Source organism: Bos javanicus, chromosome 17 (genome assembly GCF_032452875.1).
Source record: "Bos javanicus breed banteng chromosome 17, ARS-OSU_banteng_1.0, whole genome shotgun sequence".
Taxonomy (NCBI): Eukaryota; Metazoa; Chordata; class Mammalia; order Artiodactyla; family Bovidae; genus Bos; species Bos javanicus.
Window position 1 is genome coordinate 4176866 of NC_083884.1, and position 20936 is coordinate 4197801.

General features: G+C 44.8%; 1 long non-coding RNA gene across 2 annotated transcripts in view; it reads right to left on the reverse strand.

Annotated features, from left to right (window-relative positions):
- The window catches only part of LOC133228495 (uncharacterized), a 138058-nt gene that overhangs the window by 4034 nt on the left and 113088 nt on the right, over positions 1-20936 (reverse strand). For both annotated transcript variants that reach the window (XR_009730224.1, XR_009730225.1), the window contains exon 4: positions 15714-15858. This is a non-coding gene — a long non-coding RNA (uncharacterized LOC133228495). The remainder of the gene's footprint in view (positions 1-15713; positions 15859-20936) is intronic.

A 20936-nucleotide genomic window follows, 5' to 3' on the forward strand; every position in this document is an offset into this window, starting at 1 on the left:
GGGGATGCGTGGGAAGACGAGCACAGTGGTGGCCTTTGGAATAGGAGGTAAAACCTTCAGGCTTCCTTGTAGAGTCACTGAAGTTTCCCCAGAATAGAATAAACTAAGGGTGGGGTGCTTAAAATAACTTTGGCAGGAAATTTAAAGAAAGGGCTGAGCAGGAGGTAAGAGCTTGCAACACTTCAAGTAATGAATGAGGAACAGCCATTTTGTCCACTGCCCCTAAGAACTACAGAAAGGGGGAGGACTGAAAAAATGATAGGTTTTCTTGTGAGGATATTGAAACCTGCCTGCAGGTAGATCCCGGTATGGGGGAAACTTGGCCAAGGGGAAGAGTGGCAGAAAATTCAGCAACTTCTTTTGGCAAGTGTCATTTTCATTCAGTCTTTTCCCTGTGCTGCTTATCTCTTACTTTACATAAGCTTACCCTTCTCAACTTATACCATTAATAAAATAAGACACTAATTTATTCTATTTGGTCAAAAGTCTCAAAACATACCACTGAATGGTTCAGTTCAGTTCAGTTCAATCGCTCAGTCATGTCCGACTCTTTGCGACCCCATGAATCACAGCACGCCAGGCCTCCCTGTCCATCACCAACTCCCGGAGTTCACTCAGACTCACGTCCATCCAGTCAGTGATGCCATCCAGCCATCTCATCCTCTGTCGTCCCCTTCTCCTCCTGCCCCCAATCCCTCCCAGCATCAGAGTCTTTTCCAATGAGTCAACTCTTCGCATGAGGTGGTCAAAGTACTGGAGTTTCAGCTTTAGCATCATTCCTTCCAAAGAAATCCCAGGGCTGATCTCCTTCAGAATGGACTGGTTGGATCTCCTTGCAGTCCAAGGAACTCTCAAGAGTCTTCTCCAACACCACAGTTCAAAAGCATCAATTCTTTGGCGCTCAGCTTTCTTCACAGTCCAACTCTCACATCCATACATGACCACTGGAAAAACCATAGCCTTGACTAGACGGACCTTTGTTGGCAAAGTAATGTCTCTGCTTTTGAATATGCTATCTAGGTTGGTCATAACTTTCCTTCCAAGGAGTAAGTGTCTTTTAATTTCATGGCTGCAATCACCATCTGCAGTGACTTTGGAGCCCAAAAAAATAAAGTCTGACACTGTTTCCACTGTCTCCCCATCTATTTGCCGTGAAGTGATGGGACCAGATGCCATGATCTTAGTTTTCTGAATGTTGAGCTTTAAGCCAACTTTTTCACTCTCCTCTTTCACTTTCATCAAGAGGCTTTTTAGTTTCTCTTCACTTTCTGCCATAAGGGTGGTGTCATCTGCATATCTGAGGTTATTGATATTTCTCCAGACATAAATCATAGCAGGATCCAATTCTCTATGACCCACCTCCCAGAGTAATGGAAATAAAAGCAAAAATAAACAAACAGGATGTGATTAAACTTAAAAGCTTTTGCACAATGAAGGAAACTATAAGCAAGGTGAAAAGACAGCCTTCAGAATGGGAGAAAATAATAGCAAATGAAGCAACTGACAAAGAATTAATCTCAAAAATATACAAGCAGCTCAGGCAACTCAATTCCAGAAAAATAAACAACCCAATCAAAAAACGGGCCAAAGAACTTAAACAGACATTTCTCCAAAGAAGATATACAGATGGCTAACAAACACATGAAAAGATGCTCAACATCACTCATTATCAGAGAAATGCAAATCAAAACCACAAAGAGGTACCACCTCACGCCAATCAGAATGGCTGCTCTCCAAAAGTCTACAAGCAATAAATGCTGGAGAGGGTGTGGAGAAAAGGGAACCCTCTTACACTGTTGGTGGGAATGCAAACTAGTACAGCCACTATGGAGAACAGTGTGGAGATTCCTTAAAAAACTGGAACTGGAACTGCCATAGGACCCAGCAATCTCACTGCTGGGCATACACATCGAAGAAACCAGAATTGAAAGAGACAGCGTGTACCCCTTTGTTCATCACAGCACTGTTTCCAATAGGCAGGACATGGAAGCAACCTAGATGTCCATCAGCAGGCGAACGGACAAGAAAGCACTGGTGCATATACACAATGGAATATTACTCACCTATTAAAAAGAATGCATTTGAATCAGTTCTAATGAGGTGGATGAAACTGGAGCCTATTATACAGAGCAAAGTAAGTCAGAAAGAAAAACACCAATACAGTATATTAACGCATATATATGGAATTTAAAAAGAAGGTAATGGTGACCCTATATGCAAGACAGCAAAAGAGACACAGATGTAAAGAACAGATTTTTGGACTTGGTGGGAGAAGGCGAGGGTGGAATGATTTGAGAGAATAGCATTGAAATATGTAGATTACCATATGTGAAATAGATCACCAGTCCAGGTTCGATGCATGAGACAGGGTGCTCAGGGCCAATGCACTGGGATGACCCTAAGGGATGGGGATGGAGGTGGGATTGGGGTTCAGGATGGGGGACACATGTACACCCGTGGCTGATTCATGGCAATGTATGGCAAAACCACTACAATATTGTAAAGTAATTAGCCTCCAATTAAAATAAATAAATTTATTTTTTAAAAGACGAAAAAAAAAGAAATATACACTCTTATGTCACATCCTTCTGAAGCTACTGGCACCTTTGTGTGTTGTTCTTCACAGCAGATTATCTCAACTTATACTGAGACCACTCTGTCTTCAACCTATTTCAATAAATATGATGACCCAATAAATATGATTATCAAAAGTACGTAGAAAAGCAATTTAACTACAATGTCTAAAATAATTCTGAAGAATTTTGCTAGAGTATTCACTATACCTGATGTGAAGACTTACTATAAAACTATAGGAATCAAGACAGTGTGATATTGACCAAAAAGTCAACAGAATCTGGCAATAGACTCATACATATACGATCAATCAATTTTCAACAAAGATGCAAAGACAATTCAATGTAGAAGACAATCTTTTCAACAAATAGTTTTTGAGTAATTGGACTCCATAAGACCAAAAATAAACATTTCCTATAACTATCATCAAATACAAAAATTAAACCAATATGCATCACAGAACTAAATGTGACACCAAAAGTTATTAAACTTGTAGAAGAAAACATAGAAGAAAATATTTGTGGCCTTTAGTTAGTGCAGTGAGTTGAATAGTGTGTCTCCAAAACTTATGTTCACCCAGAATCCCAGAACGTGACTTTATTTGGAAACACAGTCTTTGCAGATGTGATTAGTTATGTTAAAATGAGGTCATACTAGATTAAGGTGGGCCCTGAATCTGAAGAATGGTGCTCTTACAAGAAGAGAAGCGGACACATAGAAACAAGTGGAAGGGAAATCACCATGTGAAGACGAAGGTAAAGATGAAGTGACGCACCCATAACCCAAGCAACATCAGGTCTTGCCAGCAGAAGCTAGGAGAGAGGCATGGAACAGACTCTCCCTTAGAGCATCCAAAAGGAACCAACTTTGCTGAGATCTTGATTTGGGACTTCTGGCCTCAGGAAGTGTAGAGAATAAATTTCTATTGTTTTAAGCCACACACACACACACAAAAAATTATCATGTGCCCAAGGCTAGAAGGCTAGAAGGCAAAGCCATAGGAAAAAAGGTAGTCACAACTTCTCTTTCCATCTTCCTGGCGGGGGGCGGGGTGGGGGGGAGAGAGAGCAAGGTCACGTTTACTTTTATTCAGTATTTACTTATCATGCATCTCTTACTGAAAGATGTTGTGTAGGACCTAACCACAGGTACCTCCAATGGGCTAGCTACTTTGAATCCATTAACTTGAGAGGAAACAAGACCATTTTCTTAAAGACACTTGATATAAAGAGAATAGACTGCCTCCCCAAAATGGTTAAGTCAAAATGGTTAAGTCATAGGTGGTTGCCCTAACAGGTAGCAGAGAGGCATGTTCAACGGGCTTTTGTAAATAAGGAGAAGGGGTGAGCACTGAAAGCCTTCAGAGCTGAGGAAAGATGTAAGTCTTCAGCTGGTTTCCAAGGATGGTAGGATTTGAATTGGCACCTCAGCCTTGGTGGGGGAAAGGCAGTAACGGAGGAAAGGACAACAACAGTGAGCATGGTGGGACTTTCCTATCCCACTAGGAGAGAAGTCTGCAATAGGAAACAAGAGGAAAGGTCACAGGGTCCCACTGCATCAATGTGCTCTCTGGGGAAACCCATACTTGCTTTCTTCCCTTGCCAAGATCTGAATCCAGCTGAATCACTGTGCTGACTGAGAAGAGCTAGCCCAGTGTCCAGCATAGGCTAGGTGCTCAGTAAGTGTTTGTTCAATGAATGGCCCATCTACTTTACTGACATCTATTTCTTCAGTTGCAGAGATCAATTCCACAGACATTCTGACTATGGACAAAGGAGAGGGTGAGGCCCCTGGAAGCATCTCACTTGCCTTGACTACCACACATCAGACATCTGGGTTGAGCATATGAGATGAGCAGATGCCAACTGTACGCAAGTTCTTGTAGCAGGTGCTGGTAAAGGAGTATGACTTTTTCAGACATTTTTCTTCTCTTGAGGATTTTGGAAAACCAGGAATTTGGGGAAACAATAAGCAGAAAATAAATGAAAAGGGAGAAGCATTAAAATATATTTTTTAAAACACAGTCTCTTCTCACTGGGGCAAACATCTCTTGTGAGAGTAAGAAGGAGGTCTGGTTTGATAGTGATAAAAATCACCATTAGCTTATTATTTTTATAATGCTTTCTCCAAAAGCAGAATCAAGAAAAGTGTGACTATAAAATTATAAGGAAAATCATATCTGGAAAGGGAAGACTCAGAACTTAATAAAGCAACTCAGCTTCAGAGAAATGCCCTAGTGTTACTTCTGTGTTACTTCTGTAGAAGCTTCTCTTCGAAGACCTGGAAAGCACAGCAAGATGGAGTCTCTGTCCTGGGTTTCTAGAGATGGACAGACGCGGCACACCCTCTGCCAACACACAGAGGACATAGCATGTGTGTGAAAAAGGAACTTGGGTTGGGTAAAGCCAATGAGATTTCTGGGTCTTTAATGCCTCTTGAGAAACCTGTATGCAGGTCAGGAAGCAACAGTTAGAACTGGACATGGAACAACACACTGGTTCCAAATAGGAAAAGGAGTACGTCAAGGCTGTATATTGTCACCCTGCTTATTTAACTTACATGCAGAGTACATCATGAGAAACGCTGGGCTGGAAGAAGCACAAGCTGGAATCAAGACTGAGGGGAGAAATATCAATAACCTCAGATATGCAGATGACACCACCCTTATGGCAGAAAGTGAAGAAGAACTAAAAAGCCTCTTGATGAAAGTGAAAGAGGAGAGTGAAAAAGTTGGCTTAAAGCTCAACATTCAGAAAATGAAGATCATGGCATCTGGTCCCATCACTTCATGGGAAATAGATGGGGAAACAGTGGAAACAGTGTCAGACTTTATTTTGGGGGGCTCCAAAATCACTGCAGATGGTGACTGCAGCCATGAAATTAAAAGATGCTTACTCCTTGGAAGGAAAGTTATGACCAACCTAGATAGCATATTCAAAAGCAGAGATATTACTTTGCCAACAAAGGTCCATCTAGTCAAGGCTATTGTTTTTCCTGTGGTCATGTATGGATGTAAGAGTTGGACTGTGAAGAAAACTGAATGCTCAAGAATTGATGCTTCTGAACTGTGGTGTTGGAGAAGACTCTTGAGAGTCCCTTGGACTGCAAGGATATCCAACCAGTCCATCCTAAAAGAGACCAGTCCTGGGTGTTCATTGGAAGGACTGATGCTGAGGCTGAAACTCCAATACTTTGGCCACCTCATGCAAAGAGTTGACTCATTGGAAAAGACTCTGATGCTGGGAGGGATTGGGGGCAGGAGGAGAAAGGGATGACAGAGGATGAGATGTCTGGATGATATCATCGACTCTATGGACATGAGTTTATGTGAACTCTGGGAGTTAGCGATGGACAGGGAGGCCTGGTGTGCTGCGATTCACGGGGTTGCAAAGAGTCAGACATGACTGAGCGACTGAACTGAACTGAAGTGAATGCAGCAAAACCTACTTTGTCCTAAGACAAAAGTTTAGAATAAAAACTAGAAGATGGAGAGGAGAATCTTGTTGTTATTTAGTCATTCATATTCATATTCATTAAGTCGATGATGTATCCAACCATCTCATCCTCTGTTACCTCCTTCTCCTTCCATACTCAATCTTTAACAGCATCAGGGTCTTTTCCAATGAGTCAATTCTTCACCTCAGGTGGCCAGACCACTGGAGCTTCAGCTTCAGCATCAGTCCTTTCAGTAAATATTCAGGACTGATTTCCTTTAGGATTGACTGGTTTGTTCTCCTTGTTGTCCAGGTGATTCTCAAGAGTCTTTGTCAGAGCCACAGTTTAAAAGCATCAATTGTTTGGCGCTCAGACTTCTTTATGGTCCAACTCTCACACTGTACATGACTATTGGAAAAAGTATAGCTTTGACAAGACTACCTTTGTCAGCAAAGTGACATCTTTGCTTTTTAATGCACTGTCTAGTACTCTTGCCTGGAAAATCCCATGGACGGAGGAGCCTGGTGGGCTGCAGTCCATGGGGTCGCGAAGAGTCGGACACGACTGAGCGACTTCACTTTCACTTTTCACTTTCATGCACTGGAGAAGGAAATGGCAACCCACTCCCGTGTTCTTGCCTGGAGAATCCCACGGACCGGGAAGCTTGGCAGGCTGCTCTCTATGGGGTCGGACAAAGTCGGACATGACTGAAGTGACTGAGCAGCAGCAGCAGCAGTAGGTTTGTCATAGTTTTTCTGCCAAGGAGCAAGCATCTTTTAATTTCATGGCTGCAGTCACCATCCACAGCAATTTTGGAACCAAGGAAAATAAAATCTGTCACTGTTGCAATTTTTTTCCCCATTTATTTGCCATGAAGTGATGGGGCCAGATGTCATGTTCTTAGTTTTTTGAATGTTGAGCTTTAAGCCAGCTTTTTCACTCTCTCTTTCACCTTCATCAAGAAGCTCTTTAGTTCCGCTTCATTTTCTGCCATTAGGGTGGTGTCATCTGCATATCTGAGGTTATTGATATTTCTTCTGGCAATCTTAATCCAAGCTTGAGCTTCATCCAGCCAAGCATTTTGCATGATGTGCTCTTCATATAAGTTAGATTAGCAGTGTGACAATACACAGCCTTGACGTACTCCTTTCCCAATTTTGAACCAGTTCTTTGTTCCATGACCAGTTCTAACTGTTGCTTCTTGACCTGCATACAGGTTTTGCAGGAAGCAGGTAAGGTGGTCTGGTATTCCCATCTCTTGAAGAATTTTCCACAGTTTGTTGTGATCCACACAAAGGCTTTAGCATAGTCAGTGAAAGAGAAGTAGATGTTTTCCTGGGACTGTCTTGCTTTTTTCTATGATCCAATGGATGTTGGCAATTTGAGCTCTGGTTCCTCTGCCTTTTCTAAACCCAGCTTGTACAGCTGGAAGTTCTAGAATAACAATCTTCAAAATATATACTAAGCATTAAACTCTAACCTCCACAGTACATTATTTGTGAAGGAAACAATGATTGTTTGTCACTATCTGATCCATTTCCTTTCCTCCTAACACATATACCCATAATAGCCTTAAAATAAGTAAGGCAGCAGATGAGTAGCCCTATGAAGAGTCATTATCTATAGTAAATAAATTGATGATGCACAAGATAAAAATGCTGCCTGCGTGGCTTCCATTAACTGACCCTGGAGACAGACAATAACAATAGCAAATACATTGAACACTTAATGTGTGTCAAGTACTTTTCCAAGAAGTTTACAGACATTATTCTGTCTAAAGCTCAGGACTACTCCATAATCCTGATTTTATGGATGAGGAAGCTGAAGTTCATAAAGATTACATCACTTGCCCAAGGTCATACAGCTGATAAACAGTAGAGTTGAGATGAATCCAGAGTGAGGCTTCAGAGCTCACCTTCTTAGGCCATATGCTATGACTGTCTCTTCACTCTTCCCAAGCCCTCTGAGGTTAGAGGGTTCTCCCAAGGTCACAGAGTTGGCAGAGGGTCAACTACTGTCTAGATTTTTTTTCTTCCTTCTTCACTGCCCTGTCTCTCCCCAGTCTCTTCCCCTTGACTGCATCTCCTCCCCCTGTCTGTCCCCCAGGACTTCCTGTTAGAACCCTGGTTGTGTTCTAGTCCCAGGGGGCTGCATTTCTAAGGTATTTTAGGACACTGGCCTTCTCTACTAAAACATGGCAGTGTCACAGATACGCTGCTAACTGAACTAAACTCCATCATCCTACCCTCTGCCTTTGAGGTTCATTACTTGCTTTTGCTATTTGTGTGTTTTTATAAATTTTTTAAAGTTTCCAAGTGATTCTTCTGGGCAGTCAGAATAGAAAACTCTGCCCAAAGGGAAGTTAAAGATGATGAATAAAAGTTGGCCTGTCTGCACTTCCTGTGAAGAGACTGTTCCCACACCACCAACTGTGAAGGCTCTGGCCTGCCTACACTCTGGGCCAGGTGCTACTCCGCAGAGCCTCCCCTTCCACTCTGTGGCCGCGGAGGCGCCGCAACGGGAGGAGTCGGGTCTGCGGCCGGCACCGGAGGCACCTCCAAGGGCTTCCTGGCGTCCCGCTGCAGTCAGTGCGCCAAGGTAACACCGGGAACGCTGTTCTCAAGGAGAATTTTAAGGCTTAGGTAGAGCCTCAGAGGACCCCCCACTTCTGCTTTTCCTTCTAAACAAGCCTTCGAGACTCCACGGAAAGTGCTGGAAGCAGAGGAGAGGCCCGGCTCTGCAGAAGAAGCCCGGCTCTGCGGAAGCCAGCTCTGAGCCCAAGCGGGAGGAGCTGCAGCCAGGTTCGAAACGTTTATTTCCATGGCTAATCATGGCAGAAACAGAGGATGTGACCTGAAGGATTTGACAGATCCCGTCTCTCAACTGTTTAGCCGTTTTTATTGCCTTTCAGATTCAGGGAACTTCGATGGGGGTTAAGGGAAGGTGCAAAAATCAAAATCTGGGTTTACAGCAGAATCCCAGAGCCTCGGAAGGCAGTTTGTGGAGAGCTGCTGGCACGACACTTCACTGTGCACCCGCCATCCCTGCTCCTCAAGCCGCGGCCTCGCCCCGTGAGATGGGAGACGAGAGGTGCATCAGCCAAGATGGACGCCATTCAGCGCGCCCCGCCTCTACCCCCACTCCTAACCTGCCTCCCCATCGCCAGGGGGCCTGACAAACCCAGCTTCTTGCTCCAGGAATCAAAGCAGAATTCCTAACGGTGATCTGAGAAGGCTGGGTGGAGGCGAGTAAGAAAAACTAGGTAAAAAATCAACAGTTTTGTTCCCTTGCCTTCATATTTGCCTTCAGCTTGGGGATTTCCAGCATACCTGTTACAGCTTTTTTTTTCCTCCCCCAAGTTAAGTAGAGCTGAGCCAAGTTTTCTTTCCTCTTTCCCTGGAGAAAACAAGGGGGGAAAGGCCTGTGTCCTGTATTTTAAAACATCTGGTGAGGCCATCAGGAGGAAAAAAAAAAAAAAAACCTAAAGGCTATATACAATTTAACTTACCTTTTGGGATAGTTTTTATTACATTTACTTTCTTGGATATACACAAAAAAAGTTTGGCATTTCCCCCATTAGTTAATGGGTTCGGAATTTTATTAATCAATGTCTAAATGTTCATAAAATAACACCACCTTTTAAAAGCAGGGCAAGGACCATTTCCAAATGCTTCCAGTCAGAAGGAATAATATTAAAATGCAGGTTAGATATGTGCTAAAACCAGTCTTTGGGGAGTGGGGCATAAGCTCTCAATTATCCCAGCCACCTCCAGAGCCAGAGATCAAGGCCAGAAATGCCCCCCAGGCCAAGGAATGTACCTGGGGACTGGGCGGACAGGGCCCTCAGGCAGCCAAGCTGAACTCACTTCCCTCCACCCAAGCCCCACTGGAAACCCACCTCTAGTCCAGCCCCAGCAGTGGGGCATTAATCACTTGTCTCCAGGAAGTGGGCAGCCCTCTACATGCTGAAAAAAGGTGAAAGTGTATGTTACATCTTCCTTTTTTTCAGAGTCACACGTTTGCTATGACTATTAATGAGAACAGGGACCATGTTTCTGCTCACATTTAATAATTATCAAACACCCAGCACAGAGCCGGATATAAAATAGGTACTTAATACACAGTTAATGAATATCCAGCAACTTCACTCCTAGATAACACATCAGAGAGGAGTGCATTTGTTCATCAAATATCATGGGTGCAAAGGCTCTTGGCAGATCTGTTCTTAACAGCCAAGATCTGAAAACAACCCATGTCTGTCAGTAGTAGAATGGATAAATAGAATGTGGGATATTTGTGCAATGGAATACCCCGAAATTTTAAAAAAGAATAAGAAAACAAAGTTATTATTCTATTCAACAACACAATATTGAGCAAAAGAAGCTCCCTAAAATGTGCAATTACCTTTTATAGTTCAAGAACAAAGCAGAATAAATGTGTGATGATGGAAGTCAGAAAAGTAGTGACTTCTGATGGGGGCAGGTAGCTGTAGGTGGGTGGCCTTACAGGAAGCTGTAGGCCGGTGCCAGGGGTATTGACTGGGAAGAGTTCAGAACTCCTTGAGGAGCTGGAAGTCCTGTCTTTAGTTTGAGGTGCAACAGATGCTAAATTGTCCCACACCGAGAATGATAACTAGTGAAGGAAAGCTGTGATTTAGCGCTCTGCCTAAGAATGTGACCTAATTAGATGTCCTGTTACAAAAGAAAAGCTCCAGGAAAGCAGTGACTTGTCCCTGGTCATCCTGAATCCTAGCACCCGCAACAGGGCCCATCAGAGTAAAAACGTTCGTGAATGAAGTCAAATGCTGGCCACGCTCCTCCCCTGATCCTGCCACCCTGTCATGCTCACTCACTGCTCTCCCCACCCATGAGAATCCGCTGGGCCTGGAGGCCAGTGCTGCCCCCAGTCCCAGTGTCTAGTGGGCACACCTTAGATTTCCACCTCAGTCGGCTCTGTCTCCTGGGCTGGCTCTTTCTCTTCCACATTCTCCCGCGTACCCATGCTCGACACCTCTGCCCCCTGGTGGACCACAGCTCCTCTATAGCCAAGAGACCATCTCATGGGTAAGATGGTCTTCCAGCTCCTACCACTATCATCCTAGTTCAAGCCTTCATGACCTCAAGAAATATCCCCCAGGAAGCTCCCATCCATAATTACCACCCCCCTGACCCCCTAGATCAGTCTTATGCACAGTTTGAATCCTGGCACTCCTGTCCACAAACTTTCACAAGGTCTTCTTCATTGTCTATCAGATGAGACACCTTGCTCCTTGGCCTGGCACTCAAGATCCTCTGAACCTAGGCCTCAAAATGCCTTTTTTTAATCTTTATCTCCTATTATCCTTTCACATGCACCTTTCCTTTAAGTCAAACTGAATGACTTGAAATCTCTAAACAAATGTGGCAATTTACCACCCCCAGCACCTTTGCTTATAGCTTTCCCTCCCCAGGAATGCCTTCCTCGCTTGTCTCTTCACTTGGCACCCCCGGCATCGTCATCAGCTCCACTTGAGATCTTCACCATCTTTCACAAATGCTTAACCTTCCTATTGCCTCTCAGCATGCACTCTGAATTCCCCAGCTGTTTGTCCTTAGTTCCTACTCTCAATCGATTTTTTTTTCTATTTGTGTTATTCTTATGGCTTACTATTTGGTATCTTATGGTAGCGTTTTAAGCTCACTTAGGGCAGAAGACAGGTCTTCCTCCTCTTTTAACTCACACAGTATCTTGTCCTCAGACAAGATTAAATGCATGTTGATAGAATAAATACATAAAGGGAAGGAATCAGCCCTCAATTAGCTTCTATGTTTAATAATATTCAATAAATTAATTTACACTTAGGAGTAAATAAATGCTCAAAGAATTATACACACAAAGATATTTTAACTGTAACTGGGGACAACCCATCAAATGAAACAATGGCTATAATGACTGAACTTCACGCATGTAATACTGGAGCTTCCTGACACCACCTCAAATCAGATCAAGAATTCGTCTGCTTTGGATAAAATCAGCCTTAAAGACTGGCTAGGCCTGGATGTTGCAAGGTTCCCAAGAGGCATTTACCTTCCTTGTAACCCGATACAACCTTACAGTACCACTCAGCTCAAAATAAAACAAGACTAACTGTTACCCCCTCTCTGCCGTGTGTAGAGACTGTTACTCTCTCTCTGCCGTGTGTAGAGACTGTTACCCCCTCTCCGCCGTTTGTAGAGACTGTTACCCGCCTCTCTGCCGTGTGTAGAGACTGTTACCCCCTCTCTGCTGTGTGTAGAGACTGTTACTCTCTCTCCGCCGTGTGTAGAGACTGTTACCCCCTCTCTGCCGTCTACTACAACGTGCAGTTTTAAGAAAATGGCTGCCTTCCCCAGGCTCAGTTTCCTTCTGTCAGATCTTGCTCGAAGGCGCCAGTGTTTAGCCCTTAGTATTGCAGCTTCTGCTTGGACCCTTGGCTGTGTGCTTGTGGTCCCGGCTGGCTCCTCGTGACTTCAGCAGGAAAGGGGAACCTGCCCCTTTCCATCCCCAGTCACTGCAGGGGAATGTTCTAAACTTTCTCCAGTCCTTGTGGGAAGTTATACTAGGAGGCAATTTGAGGCACACTCCCTAAATCTTATGAATTCCTCCACTTCTGAATTCACTAAGACCAGAGGAGCTTTTCCCAGGGCCGAAAGAAACATTCCAGTCCACTGACATAAAAATGCCCATGGGAGAGTCCAAGGGAAATCAGGGAAAATGTACAGGAAGGAGACTGATGAGATTACATAGCAGAGGTTTCACAAGAACACAAGGTCACAAGGTCAGACACTCAAAGTGAGAAAAGGAGAGAGTGCTTCTGCCAGTTCCTATAGATAATCACAGAGGCTTAGCACCAAGAGCAAACACACACACACACTAAAGATACCAAAAACAAATGCAAAGTTTTCCCTTAGAAAAAATTAAAGTCCCTGGCAGAAAACTGGGAAGGGAATTGTGAGGAGCCGGGGTGTCCTGGCCAGTGTTCACTAGACACTCCATACATAGAAAGCTACCGCTCACTCACCAGGCCAGGCCCCAGGCCGGCCTTCCGCGCTCTCGGCTCTCCTGGGGGAGGACTCAGTCCTGCTGCCAGCTGGCAGCATGTCCGAGCAGATTGGCAGGGCCCTGCCTTGCTCTAAGTGAATGCATGTGGTCCTCTCAACCTCGCAGTGCATGCCCGCTAGCCTGCTCTGCTGCCCCTTTCTGGAAAGTTAAGGTGGCCTTCCACCCACACACGACAGAGCCCAACTCATGCGACTGGTCATCTGCTGAGGAGCGGAAAGAGGCCTCTGCTCCCCAAGTCCCTGGATATACACAGACTTTCTGTTCAAGGAGTCAAATGCAAATTTCTTGTGCGTTGGATTCTCTGTGCACATTTCTGTGGCTGTGTGCTACATCCAAAGTTGAGAGAAGTGGATAGAAATGAAAAACCTGAAAAAAGTTAGCCACTGAGCGTGAACCTCAATGTGTCCCAGGGAACACAGCCCAGGAAAAAAATTATTAATCAAATCTCAGTGGAAAGCTGTCTGACCACAGTCATCTTGAATCTAAAGGAGCACCTGGGGAATAACAGAGACACACCCTGTGGGTTTGCTCTCCAGAATCTTGTCACTGCCTGGCCATGGGCAAGGACGCCATCTGCACCGTCTCCTCGGGAGCCCTGACCACGATGGGTGAGACCTGATGGACGAAGGCTTCAAAAGGAAGCCCGAAAAAAAAATAAAAGGAAGTCTGCCAAGTTTAGGGGGTTGACACTTGTCTTCCTTCCCCAGAGGAAGGCTCCTTCCTACATCCTCCTCTTTGTCACATTCCTTCTCTCACCCCATTTTGGGTCAGCTCTTCAAAATAATGGATTTCCTATTCGATAATTGTTCTTAATTCTTTCAGAAATGGAAGGAGGATCAGTTGCCACTTGATAAACAAGCATGTGTGCCTTGGGCCAGTTGGGTGTTTCAGTAAGTAGCAACTGTTGGAGGACAGGGAGAAGTTTTGGGAATCCTTCTGTAGAGAGTGGAAAACAATAGCAAACAGAAGGCCTCTGGAAGCACTAAGTGCCCAGCTGCGGTTCAAGGTGACTTGTATGGAGTGGTGCCCATCTATCTACAGGGCCGCGTGGCTTTCTCCAGCTGTCAGCAGTCCAGTTATAAGCATGGAAAGAACAGGTGTGAGCAAGTCCTGGCTGGAGAGCCTGAGCACAGTGAGGCAAAGGAGCTAGGGTCCTGGTAAGAGAAGGGTGGACTTCATGGGTAATATCCTGTCTGCAGAGGAGGGAAGGGAAGGCTGAGGGCAGCTGAAGGGCAGAGAGAAAATCCAGGTATAAAGAGACTGAGGGACATTCTGGAAGCCCCAACCCCAAGTGCATCTTCCCTGAACAGAGTCCAGGGCAGTCTGTTGAGCTCGTGGGTCAGCTCTCCGTGAGTCTAGAGCAGACACAGGGGACATCGGTTACACACCCCATTCAGTGCCTCCTCTACCACCCACAGATTCCTTGCCTTACCTCATCCTCACAGGGGCTGAAGGGAGAGGTGGAGAGAAGACCAGGAGAGAGGGAACAAAAGCACCATGGAAGGCAGGGCCAGAAAAGATGGTGCCACGCAGCTTTTTTATTCTTTTTTTTTGGTTCACTTCCTTGATGGGTGACCACTGTGGAGGGAGAGTCAGAGACACAGGAAATCTGCCACCCTCACCTTGCTGCCAATCAACCAGGGCTCAGACCACAAAAAAGAGACTACTGGAGGCCAGCGAGGGGGCAGACAGGCCAGCCTCGGCTGCCCCCCACTTCTCTGCGCCATCCCTCCTGCTGGGAAGAAGTGAAGAGGCGGTCTGTGCCCCTGCCCCCTCCTGCATCTCCTGCACTGAGGTGGTGAGCACGGAGCTCCAGGAGGCGCTGCGACATCAACACGCCCCACGCAGAGGTGCGGTGACGTGGTGATTCAGTGACACAGGGTCAAATCAGGTTGCAGCCCTGTCGATCCTCCGCCTGATGTTCCTTCTGGAGATACAAGGAAGCCAACAAGCACTCTTCGTTTTTTGTTCTTTGCTTTTTTTGCTTTCCTATGTTAATTTTTGAAAACTGACACCCAGCACATCTGTAGAAATTCTCTTAGTAAAACAAAAGTACAATTTGAATGCAACATGCCATTCCCTGAAGACACGGTCCTTAGCTTAGTCCTTCCCGTATTTCTGCTTGGTCCGCGGATCCTTAACACCTTTTCTGACCTGGATCAGCCAACGTAATGAAAGGTGTAGGGAACTGTGCAGTTCTCAGGGAAAATTTGAGAACTTTTGAAAAGCAGTTTGATAATACTGTTTAAAGTGTTCACCTTATATAACCATCAATTCCACCTCTAGGAATTCATTCCAGGGAAATATGTAAAGATTTATGAATAAAAATAGTAATAGAAGTTTTCTTTATAAAAGCAAAAAAGTTTGAAAGTGGAAATTTAGCTGAATGACTTACAACATAAGGGGATATTTCAAAACCATTAGAAATTATATAATATGTATAGATATTTATCACAAAAAATAAAAGGGGGTTATAAGCTGTGTGATCCTATTTTGGTGAAATGGAGGGCAGATCCTTAAAGTTTCTCTGTGGTGACCTTTCTTTTTTTATGCTTATTGCATTTTATGAGTGTTCCTTATGAACTGTATTATTTTTTAGTAGAAGGAAAAATCATGCTACTTACACATACATGCACACACAGGCTCTGCCGGCTTGGCTGTCTCTCCCCGGCTGTGGGAGGCAGGCTCCAGGGCTCTCTGTGTGACTGGAGCCGGTCCTGTTCCTCCTACCGCTGACCCACGGCTCTCTCTCAGAAGCTAGTTGAAGGCCTGGAAGAGATGCTTGGAGGGGAGCATGGGAAGGAACTCAGCTCTCCAAGTTCTCCTGTTACCAGTACAGGTATGTCAATCAAACCAAATCTCCTGTTCCAGAATATTTTTGTCTGCAGACTCCAAAATACTGAATCTACAGGAAAAAGAGAAAGCCCTGAAGGGCTCTGCTGGCTCTAAGTGGGTTCTCTCAATCCATGGCTTTACATTCTTGGTCAAAGTAGTTTAAATGTTTACTTTCTGTCGAGGAGAATGAGCATGTGCTGTCCATACGGTGGCTGGTTGCTGATGGTCTCAGCAGCGCCAGCACCACGACCCTGGCACCTTGGTTCATCCTCAAGCTTAAGTGTCCTCTTGTAAAATCAGAGGCAGTATGTGTTCATTGTTTCTCAGGATGTTCTGCATTTTGAGGAGCTTGTGGCTCAAAGATGCAGGAAGGAGGAGTGCTATGTGGGAGCAGCCAAGGAAGATGCCACACCCACAGCACTCTGGACCCCCCACTCCCAGTGTAACCAGACCAACCGCTCTTTCATATAGGAAGGGTCAAAGTAGAGTAAATCTGGAAAATAGAGTCTTACAATGACCAGTTTGAAAACCACCAAAAGATAGCTATCATGTACTTAGTGATACTTACTACTTCCTGTATTTAGTATCAGCTCCAAATCCAGGTGACTTCTTAGTATTTTTCAGTTGAGTAAGGCACTGATCACCCAGGCTCTTTTCCCACTTTCCAGTGTGATTTTTTTTTTCCCCCACAGACAAAGGCTGCCGTCTTTAGGTACAGCTCCAGAAATGAGATTCAAATATGCACCAGGCAAGGATGTGTTATGAACTCGTCCTCCCACAGAGAGAGAGGGACACCTATCAGCCTGGCATGTCTACAAGGCACCTGGCACCCATTAGTCCTGCCCTGGCTAAGTGGCCCTGCGCAAGACTGCTCGAAAGGAAAGTGGAGCTATTTGGGGTTCTTTGCTTGGGTTTTTCTCTTTCTTTCCATATGAGCTTCCCGGGTGGCTCAGATCTGCAGTGCAGGAGATTGGTTTCAATGCCTGGGTCAGAAAGATCCCCTGGAGAAAGGGATGGCTACCCAATCCAGTACTCTTGCCTGGAGAGTTCCATAGACAAAGAAGCCTGCTGGGCTACAGCCCATGGGGTCCCAGACAGTCAGCCACGACTGAATGACTAACACTTTCGCTTTTTTTCTTTCCATTTGGGGAAATGGTTCAATGCCCCATTGTCCATGGTACCTGCTATTTTGCAGCACTGATGGGTCTGTTTGTGCATACATGTGATGCCCTTTGGTGGTGGATGCACGCACGCTCAGTTGTTCAGTTGTGTCTGACTCTTTGTGACACTTTGGACTGTAGTCCTCTGCACTCCTCTGTCTGTGGGATTTTTCCAGACAAGAATACTGGAGTGCATTGCCAGTTCCCCCTTCAGGGAATCTTCCCGACCCAGGGATCAAGCCTGCATCTCCTGCATCACTTACATTGCAGGCAGAGTCTTTACTGCTGAGCCATCAGGGAAGCCTTTGGTGGTGGATATCTGGACCTTAAAAGTACATTGAATGAGGATGAAATGGTGCCAAACTTCACTTCTCAAAATGAAAGCACCAAAGCAGGACTTTCAAAGCTATCTTATCCTTTGATTAAACAAGCTTAAAAATTGTAAACAAGATCAAAAAATCTCTTTTCTTTTTTTCCCTGAAAATGAAAAGTGGTGGGGACAGGAAGAGAAGAGGAGGAGATGGGTCAGAAAGAAGAGTAAAAGATAAATTAAAATTTGTTTATTTTAGAGCAAGATTTTTAATCTCAAGTACTAGAGATTTCAGTTCTGGATGGGCTGGGGAATTCTTAGCTTCTTAAGTACAGCTTGTTAAGTTGAAAAACAAAACCATCTATGGGAAGGGCTGCAGGGGACCTGGATTTGATTGCATTTTGCTCTCATATCTTGAGCAGTGTTGGAAGAGACCACGATGAGGATGAAAGTCATGTTGACAGAATCCAGAGCAACTTGGCCAAGAGCCCTCACCTTTCTGCTCTCCACACCTCAGACACGCACACCAGATCATTTACGACTCATGCTGAGACTTCTCCACACCCATCCTGCCCAGGCAGGGGTAAAGATCTGGGCAGCCTCTCTGAGAGCCATGTATGGGCTGGGCTGGCCTCCCCCAAACATGGCTCACAGAAATCTGACCCCCTACATTAGAATGTGAGAAGATGAGGGAGATTTCACTTTGATTTAAATTAAGCTGGGTATTTCCCATATTTTACTGTTCATAAAAAGCTGCATTTGTCTTATTATGAAACATCTTCATATCTATACAGAAGGGCTTTGAAGATTGATACATTTTCCCAAGTATAGCAGGGTTTATAGCAGTGCAGAGAAGAAAGAAGGCATCTTCAGAGTAGCTCTGAGTTTGTGCTCTAGCAGATGCACTAGGAGGAGCTCATCTCTGGGTGCACAGTACCCACCCCTGCTGTGTGCTGGCAGCGATCATAAAGCCAACATGTGGTGCATCACACCCTCTCCAGAAACATCTCTGAGCCCTTTTCCTGAAATAACTCATGAAATATTCTACACTCCTCGCGGGTGGTAGGCCATGTCACAATCGTCATTTTATGCAGGAGGGTGGGTGATACAGCTAGGAGGTGGGGAACGAGATAGAACCTGGCACTCTGGCACCAGAATCTAGGACTGAAACCACTGCATCCCATCAACTTATTTCAATAATGAATGAGATCGGCTCTGCCTTTGAAGGAAAGTACTACCAGGTGGAAGGAGGAAGTAGTCCTGCTCGTGTACAGCATGGGAGAACAGCGCTCGTGGCTCCGTGGAGAGGGATGTAAGGTCACGGTTCTGAGTGGAAGCATCCGCACTGCAGGAAGGCATGAAAACAGAGCAAAGAGCAGAGCAGCTGTTTGGTTCTGGGAACTGAACAGAAAGTCAAATGTCTTACCTAAGTGCTGTATTTAATTCCTGCATTGTTTCATTGGGTGTTTACATCTCTAGACACACTTGCATCAAAACTTGGCAAAACTGGGTTTTTTTCTGAGTAAGCTTTCCAGAACGGTTGCTGCCCACCAGCTGCTCAAAATGGGAGGCCCTCCCAAACCCTGGTTTTTCCTTAACCAAGGCCATTTCTGTTTGTTAGGACCTTAATGACATCATTATTCTGCTCTGGAAAGCAGCATACAATGTGTATTATACATTCTATTGAAGAACTGTATAAACAATGAAGGGGGAGCCATTATCCAAATGCATCATTAGCAGGATGATTTTATTTTATCTCAGTGCTACTTATTTTTCCAACATTACTTTGCAGACAAAGGTCCATATAATCAAAGCTATGGTTTTTTCAGGAGGCATATATGGATGTGAGAGTTGGACCATAAAGAAAACTGAGCACCACCGAATAGATGCTTTTGAACTGTGGTGTTGGATAAGACTCTTGAGAGTCCCTTGGACTCAAGGAAATCAAACCAGTCAATTCTAAAGGAAATCAATCCTGAATATTCATTGGCAGGACTGATGCTGAAGCTGAAGCTCCAATACTTTGGCCACCTGATGCGAAGAACTGACTCATTGGAAATGACGCTGATGCGGGGAAAGATTGAAGACAGGAGGAGAAGGGGACAACAGAGAATGAGATGTTTGAATGGCATCGCTGACTTAATGGACACGAGTTTGAGCAAACTCCAGGAGATAGTGAAGGACAGGGAAGCCTGGTGTGCTGCAGTCCATGGGGTCGCAAAGAGTTGGACATGACTGAGTGACTAAACAACAACTTATTGTCACTTTGCCAGAATGAGACACTGGGCAAGGCTGATTTAGATTGGAGAACTTCTTTTTTTTTTTTTTAATTTTATTTTATTTTTAAACTTTACATAATTGTATTAGTTTTGCCAAATATCAAAATGAATCCGCCACAGGTATACATGTGTTCCCCATCCTGAACCCTCCTCCCTCCTCCCTCCCCATACCATCCCTCTGGGTCATCCCAGTGCACTAGCCCCAAGCATCCAGTATCATGCATGGAACCTGGACTGGCAACTCGTTTCTTCTGAGCTGAATGGGACACTAGTGTGAGTGAGTTAGTGAGGAAGACTGGGTTGGGAAGTCTGAAGAGGGGCTGGGGCAGGGGGACCTAAGAGCAGGGGCAGCCTGCTCTATGCACTTGAGAGCCACAGGGTTGGGCCCTGCAAAGAGGCAAGTAGAGCAAAAAAAAATAGAGTAGGTTTGGCCACCCTGGAAATACTCTGCTTTCTTCTGTTGGGGATACGTGTTGAAAAGTAAGTCATGTTGACAGAGTGGATTATTTTCATCTCTTGGTATCCATGGAGGATTGGTTCCAGGAACTTCTCAGATACCAAAATCCACAGATGCTCAGGTCTCATATATAAAACGGGCTAGTGCTTGCATATAACCTGGGTGCATCCTCCCTTATACTTTAAATCATCTCTAGATTACTTATAATGCCTATTATTAGTGTTATTACTTATAATACTATTTAAATTCTATGTAAATAGATGCCCAAATTCAAGTTTTACCTTTTGGAACTTTCTAGAATTTTTTCTCCAAATAGTTTCAATCCCAGATTGGTTGAATCCATGGATGGATAATCCATGGATATGGAGGGCTGTCTGGTTATATACAGAAGATTTTCTTCACATGAGGAGGTCAAGAAAAAAGTATGAATTCCAAGATGACACCAAGATTCATTTCCAAGAAAGAAAGGGTGAACAGTGACGTAATAATTAAGGTGGTATTTCTTAGCTGTCCTTAACTGGCAGGATTCACCAGGACCTATATTACATGTTTGAGCAAGTCTGGAATCCGTGTGCTGCAACAATATGCACAATTTTGGCCTTGGTCCCAAGCCCTAGAGAAAAAGAAAGGCAGAGACCGCTCAGCCGTCTGAGCTGTCCTAGTGAAACTACTGCCATATCCGGCAGGGGACACTGGAGGTCACTTGTTCAAGGACAGACATCTGGTCCAGACTCACTTCTGGAGTCCATGGGAACTGGGCCGTTTCTGGGTCAGAGATGGAGGTGAAGGCCTCAGCAAACCACACT